This window comes from Sinocyclocheilus rhinocerous, unplaced genomic scaffold (genome assembly GCF_001515625.1).
Source record: "Sinocyclocheilus rhinocerous isolate Xijiao unplaced genomic scaffold, SAMN03320098_v1.1 scaffold314, whole genome shotgun sequence".
NCBI classification, from domain to species: Eukaryota; Metazoa; Chordata; class Actinopteri; order Cypriniformes; family Cyprinidae; genus Sinocyclocheilus; species Sinocyclocheilus rhinocerous.
This window is the reverse complement of record NW_015630021.1, coordinates 1,183,610-1,191,226: the sequence shown is the minus strand read 5'-3', so window position 1 is coordinate 1,191,226 and position 7,617 is coordinate 1,183,610. Positions and strand designations below refer to the sequence as shown.

The 7,617-nt window shown below is 36.2% G+C and overlaps 1 pseudogene; it reads right to left on the bottom strand.

The window, feature by feature from the left end:
- Positions 1–163: 163 nt before the first annotated feature.
- Positions 164–7,036, bottom strand: LOC107739524 (visinin-like; annotated as a pseudogene).
- Between the last annotated feature and the right edge of the window lie 581 nt (positions 7,037–7,617).

Sequence of the window (7,617 nt, the reverse complement as noted above, 5' to 3'; positions counted from 1 at the left end):
TGGTCAGGTTACAGCATACATATTCAAGTTATGGTAAAAGTATACACAAAATTGCATTTGTATTTATTTTTAAAATATTTCAATCAATCAATAACCAACCAATAATAGTCTGTCTGGAGGAAAAAAGTAAAAAATGTCATCTTTACACGACTGTTTTAGTATTAGGAATACAATGTAATATAGTGCAAAAATAAACCATGAGAAGCTTGTTTGGATTAACATACAATGAAATGACACCATCTTAATGTGAGAGAATAATAAAACAATTTCAAATCGACACTAAACAATGGCAAACATCAACTGAAAATAAACCTACAAACTGCAATCCAAAAAAGACTATTAGAATTATAAGGTATGTGATTAAACAAAGGGCCGTGCTACAAACCTCTAATTCAACAAATGCATGACAGAAATCAAACATACACATTACAGTCAAATGGAATAGAATACAATTTATTGGAATAGAATACATCTATTGCTTAAAGCAACTGTATGTAGTTTTGTATATATTTTTTCGACTTTGGAGCCACCTACATTGGACAGCTGTACACATGCATTTGTTGCTGCCGTAAAGCAATCTTCGTACCCACTCACCGAACCTACATACACCCAGACCAGACGTTTGGAGGGAATGTGGGAAACAAACAGAAGCCTTTTTTCTTATTAGAAATGAGTGTACCACTAAAATGACTTTGAAACTGATATTTCAGGGAAAATAAAACCTTACATTCGGTTGCTTTAATAAAAAGATAGGCCCATGTGAAACTAGCAGAATACAATGGCGACACACAAATCAAGGATGGCGAATCTTAAATGAACACATTTAATATACAACAAATGCACATGAAGTCAAGCATGACAAAATTGCCGTTTGCATGAACATGATCACGCTAGGTCATTTATGGTCGTACTGAATGAGCCGTAGCGCAGCCTCGTTTGACTGAATGGCCTGGATGAACTCTCCCTCTGCGACTCGTTCTGCATGTGTGAGAGAGAATCTACTTTGTAAATGTTTTCTCTGTATGCTAATGTCGATTAACAACGGACAATCTTAAAGGGAAAGTTCACCCTCAGTCGCTGGTCCCCATTGACTTGCTTGGGTTTTGTTTTGTTTTTTTCCATACTATGGAAGTCAATGGGGACCAGCAACTGAAGGTGAACTATCCCTTTTAAGTTAGTTTTCTTACCGTTGTCCTTTTTGTGTTCAGATGGCCCAGAGTTTCTCTGCTCTCTTCTCTGGCGTGCTCTCATCACTGGGAAGATTTGCCTGCTTCTCTTTTGGTATGAGATCGAAAATTGCCTGATGGGAAATGAGAAAGAGCTGGATCAAATGACTAATTTGTTGGCTTGAATGAACTCACCAAATTTCAGTGAATACTGAATTAACATTTGAATCACTGCGGATTTAATGGCAATTTATCATATTTGAATTACTGTGGCCAAAATACATAATCTCTATATATCACACTTGTGTCTTTGTTCATGGGTCAATTAATAAATTCTACTCTAATAGACTTATATAGTGTTTATTATGGGTCTCAACATGTTGCATGTTAGGGCAAAGACTGTAGAATACCCAAGACGTGCCACTTGTATAGTTTTGAATGGGCAAAAATGCAATGCTCAATATGGCATGCAGCTCTATCGAAAGAAGCACCGCCTTTTGAATAAAAGAGCCAATCGATAATCGGTATAAGTCAACGCATCATTGCAGCTGCCATTAGAAGTCTCGGTTGCTATAGAAACAGCATTCTGGAGACGTGCGCTTAGGACTGTCAAGTAATACATTTTACCCTAATAGACTTATATAGTGTTTTTTATGGCTCTCAACATGTTTCATGTATTCTTTTATTAAAAATGTATTTTGAATGTTTCAGTTAAGTCAGAGTTCAGCAGATATCATAATTGCTTTACTGTATTACATGCTTATGCTTGTTTTTTTGTTGTTGTTGATTTGTTGGAACATTCCATGGACCTGACGCACAAACTTATTTCCAAATCTGTTATTTTGTCCTGTAATCTATGCTTAGCTAGGTTTTAATGGATTGTGTTTAGGCTATGTGCTAAATTTATTTCTCCTTGCTTTCCCTCAGCTCCCCATCTGTTTGGCCTCAGTGCTATGTATGTCTTACTCATTCTTTAGAGCTTAACTTGCTTGTTTGGTCATTTGTTTGCATGCTGATTCGGCTCAACCTAATATAACTGAAGTTACCTAACAATAGGCCAATACAAATAAATGAAATGGTGCCAGCAGTGCCAATCTTACTTGAGAGCTTTAGCAAGATAAAGAGGACAGCCATGTCTGGAGTGCTTTTCTAACCCAAAACATACATAGCAAGGTGAAAAAGTATAATAAATGAAAGACTAAAATTAACAGACTTTCAGTTAAAAGAATCACTCTGCAACTTTTAAAACCATAAAAAAATGTCAATATCAAGAAATCTGTTATGCTGAAAGGGAAATGAGAAATTTTTCAGCAAATAACCATTTAAATTTCGGTCTCTTCACACAAAGCTATATTTTACCAAGATTGTACAGTAACTGTAACAGTAATTATTAATATAAAGTTTTAATAATCACTCTAATTCAGTGAGAATAGCTCAGTCCACACAACAACTATAATGATAACGACACAGAGGAACATTGGAATCACTTTCAGAACGATTGTTTTCTGCTGATAAATGCTAAAAAAACATTGACAGCCAATCAAAATCCGATTGACTTTAAAGTCCTTGAGCATCTAAAGTGGCAGACGACAAAACTGCAGCACACACTTAACAATAAATAGAACATTATCATGCGTTGGTGTGGACGCTATAAAGTTATCATTATAATTAACTTTATTGTAATCGTCCTTGGTGTGAGCGGACCATTCGTTATTTTTGGAGCTTGACAACCTCCATTCTTTTTTATTGTATGCAATACAGTGTGTGAAGATTGCCTCTCTGTGTTCCTTGGAAGAAAGTCATGTTTGGAATGCCATGAAGGTGAGTAAATGACTATCCATTTTTACAGCAATAAACCAGTCAAAATAGGCATTTGACACATCTGAGAATGCAAATGTGTTTGTGTTGTATTCTCAGAATGCTGCGAGAAGTGTCTTATATACGATTAATTTTATGTCATGGCAGAGCTACTACACTTTAAAAAGAATCTTGCTGTGCAAATTAAAGTTTACAGATAATTATCTGAATTTTTTTTTAAAAGTACTCATGTACCACAACTGTAACTCAGAACGCATGTTAAGTATTCACAACAGTTAGGTTATAATCCAAAAGACAGCCCTGGTTTGATGTAATATTACACTGTAGTTTCTTTTTTTAATTAAACTTTGCTGTTTCCATATGATATAAGGGATATCATTTATACTGTTGATTCATCTATCTCTGCCCAACACTCTACACTACTCCCTGGGAAATTGATTGGCCATTTCTGAGAAGAAGGCTTAAGAGTTGACATGTCATTGAATCCCCCTGTGCCCATGGTCTTAAATCCTGATTGCACATTGAAGCGCTTATCTCTCTCACAGTACCCACCACCCAATCCTTCCGCCTCCCTCCGCAATGAGACCTTGTAGAGTTCAAGCTTAAGGATGATGTCACTCTATGCTTCTAAGCGCTGTTCTTAAGTCCGCTTTTATGTTAAATGCTCTTTATGTTTTAATTGTCACTGTCAAATAGAGTCTGAGACACATTCAGACAGCCATGATCCCGTATGACTTATGGGGTGTCCCACCACCAGGCAAACTTAAAGGGTTAGTTCACCCAAAAATGAAAATTAGCCTGTGTTTTACTCACCCTCGAAGCAGGTGTATGTGACTTACTTCTTTCAGACGAATCCAATTGGAGTTATACTAAAAATTGTCCTGGCCCCTCCAAGCCTTTCAATCCATGAGTTTTTGTAAGAAAAATATCCATATATCAAACATAATAAACACTTTCTCTCACGTCTGCTGACTCGTATGCGGAAGCGTTCCGGCGGATGATGTAAGACATAGGCTTCGTATGAGCACCTCTGAGAAATGCTAGTCTCACGAGTTTGTTTAAGGAAGCAAAGTTTCCTTACTTTAGCAAAGGAAAACCAGTCTCCTCTTGGCTTATATCAAAATCCTCCAACATTTTTCTTTACAAATCCTAATTTTGTGCTTCTAATTCGTGACCGGCGTTTTGTTTTGTTCTCTCTCCGCGCTCGTCACTAATCACGCAACGCCGACGTCCTACGTCATCCGCCAGAACGCCTTCCGCATACGACAGTCAGCGGAAGTGAGGAAAAAAGTGTTCATTATGTTTGAAATATGGATATTTTTCTTACAAAAACACATGGATTCGCTTTATTCACCACCCCCCATTTTATTATGGATGCGCGCACTGTATTTCACGTCTTCTGAACTGTTGACAACCGAACACCCGCTTACCCCCATTGCAAGGCTTGGAGGGTCCAGGACAATTTTTAATATAACTCCGATTGGATTCGTCTGAAAGAAAAAAGTCACATACACCTAGGATGCTTCGAGGGTAAGTAAAACACAGGCTAATTTTCATTTTTGGGTGAACTAACCCTTTAAGTTGCAGTCACATTGCCACAAGTTTGTGTGACCAACTGGAACACGAGCGAGATCTGCGTGGGAAACATTTTAGCCCATACTCGAAACTCCCAATTGGAAATGGCTGGATTTTGGCTGCAAAATTTCACTGAGCAATGTAATTGTGACTGTGCCTTCACTGTCTGAGTACTGTCAGAGTTTATGTTAATGATGTTTTATCCTATCGTATTCCCAATGGGTGTCAGCGGGGTTTTTTTTACTGTAAAATGTTAATAATTGTTCAAATTCTGAGGCAAAGTCCACAACACAACTAATGATAACAACACAGAAAAAAATAATGTGGGAAACACTTTGAGCGATTTTTTCCAAATGATGAATGATAAAAAAACATTGAGAGGCAATCAGAATCTGCCCTTTAAATGGCTGGAGCTTGAAACTCCTTGTTTTGCAGATTTAGAAATGGCTGAAATTTGTTGACAAAACTTTGCCAAGCAGCTTTACTTGTGAACTTAATAAATAAATAAGAAATATTGAGTTGAAATATTATTATATGTGAAGAATTCTGCAATTGAATCAACATTGACTCGACCAATGTATTTTGGTGCGGGACTATCTGTTTGTCTGACCAATGACAGATGGGGGAGTGTTCAAACAACCTGTTTGAAATCATGAATTATGCCATTCTGTTTGGTGATGCTAGTAGCACAGAAATGATGCACTTCTAGCTAACAAAATCTATCAAGTAAATAAAAAGCATAATATATTTTCATAGTAGCCTACATTTTATGATTGATAAATTAAATCTGTGGAATGGTGGTTTGTCCAGTAGAATGGAGAACAGCTCCTTCGGCAGCTGTTTGTGTACAATTTATGTGAAATCTAATCATTTTCTTACCTGGCTGAGTTCAGTCACTTCAGGTTTTGTGACGTAACCATTCTTGTCCACATCAAACAGTGAGAAGGCCCACTCCAGCTTCAAGGTCGACTTGCCCGAGGAGGTCATGTGAAGTGCAACAACGTACTCTTTAAAGTCTAATGTACCATCATCATTGGTGTCAAATGACCGAAAAACGTGTTGGGCATAAGCCTTGGCATCACTCTCGGGGGAAGAATTTAGCATAGATCTCCTCAAACTGTTGTAGTGTGATGCGACCTGTAGGACACTGCTTCTGGAAGTTCTCATACCACTGGGTGATCTCAGAATCTGAGAACCTGGTAGTCAGCTTGAGGTCATCCAGGATCTCTCTGGGAATCCCTCCACTCTGTGCATTTCCCATGACCTCCCTTTGAGTGACAGAAGAATAGAAGATAGAAGAAACTGATGTACTGACAAAGGTGTGAAATTATGCCCTTAGTAAGGATCGATGTTAGTCACTCAAGGTTTCCAGTTAAAAACGGGAAGCAAGCAAGTAGCCTAAAGACAAAAAAATAAATAAAGTGAATCTAACTAATCTAGTGTGGGTCATATTCCACCCCAAAAAGGAGTTTTAAATACAGTTATTAAAATACACCCACAATACCAAACATTTTAGTGTTCCTGAAATATGGCATATAGTGTCTTTTTCTGTCATTTATTATTATTATTATTTGTGTGAGAATGAACCATTGACAGTCAATAGACAGTTCCCTATCATTTATAATATCTTGACCAATAAACCTAGTCATGTTTATTGTACTTAATTTTACGTTTTTCAAATTGGCTTTTAGTTGCTCTCTATCACCCTCAACGGATAAATTAGTGTCAGTGTTGCTGAAAAATTAAATATAAAAATACTTCAAAACTACAAAAAAAGAAGAAATGTGACTTAAAAATACCTCTCTTTAGATGTATATATAGCTATGCACAGAAAAGTCAACCATAATTAGTACAGTTTATATATATATAAACTGTAACTACTAATTATGGTTGACTTTTCTGTGCATAGTTTATATTATGCCAAGTATTATTAAGATTTGTTAAAATAGTCAGTGGCTATGCCTTTTAAGTCATTAAATTGTGAAACTGTCTTAATAAACTGCAGTAAACAATAGTTTAGTCTGTTTTTGCCCAACCTATATTACAGATTTAGTTTAGTTTCATAAAGGTTCTTGCAAGCATTTAATGTTGACAAAACTAATACACAGGAGTAATAAATAAAAAAAACTGAATAAACAAATGAATAAACTCAGATGTATGTAGGAAGCTGTACTGAGTAAAACCACTGACTGGGATGCGTTTATAAATGTTTAATGTAGTGTATTTTAATATAATGATTCATATAGGCCCAAACCAGCAAAGAATATGCCAGATCTAATTAAAATCACTAGGCTCATTAGTAGTGCTCTAGAGAGAAATCAGAAATCTTGTATCTGTATGTATGAATAGAAAACAATGTGCTTACCTGTGGTTGTGGACTAAGGATGAAGAATCAAGGGGCAAGTTATCAAGGTAGAGTGTGGAAGAGTAATGAGGCAGTGCTGAAGGAGACGGCTACCTCTCCATAATTGGTTAAGTCAATTAAACAAGATTGCACAAGGCTCAGCCAGAAAAAAAGATTTACATTTCATGTTTTGTACAGTTGGTTTTTGTCTTCTGTTCTGTTTTTTTAACCCCATAATTATAGTCATATTTTTGGTTTTAGCTAAACAGCTCTGACAAATGACTAAAATAAACTACACACTCCTGGATGAGCTGAAACATTTGATACAGCCAACTGTTTGCCACAATACTACATTTTTACATTTTGATTTTTTTTTTTAAGTAAAATGATAAAACGATGACGTTTTTGTAGGCTGTTATTTGTGGTATTGGTTGTTTTATTTAAACAACATTATGGCAAAGACTTTTGTCTTTAAATACAAAATGTAGTTCCAGAAAAACAGTTATGCCCTCAAGGGGTGCGCTGATCTCAACAATCAGTGTCTAGACAGAGGGATTTCCATTCAGGTCTTTAAAAATCTCATTAAACTAAGTGGTAATGGTCTTCTCCTCATGGTGTGCTGTGCAGATTTACAGCATCTTAATGTATTTTAGTGACTTTTGAAATAAAAACAGTTAACTTTGCAGTAGTTGAAAAAAAAACTTGAAACTTGAA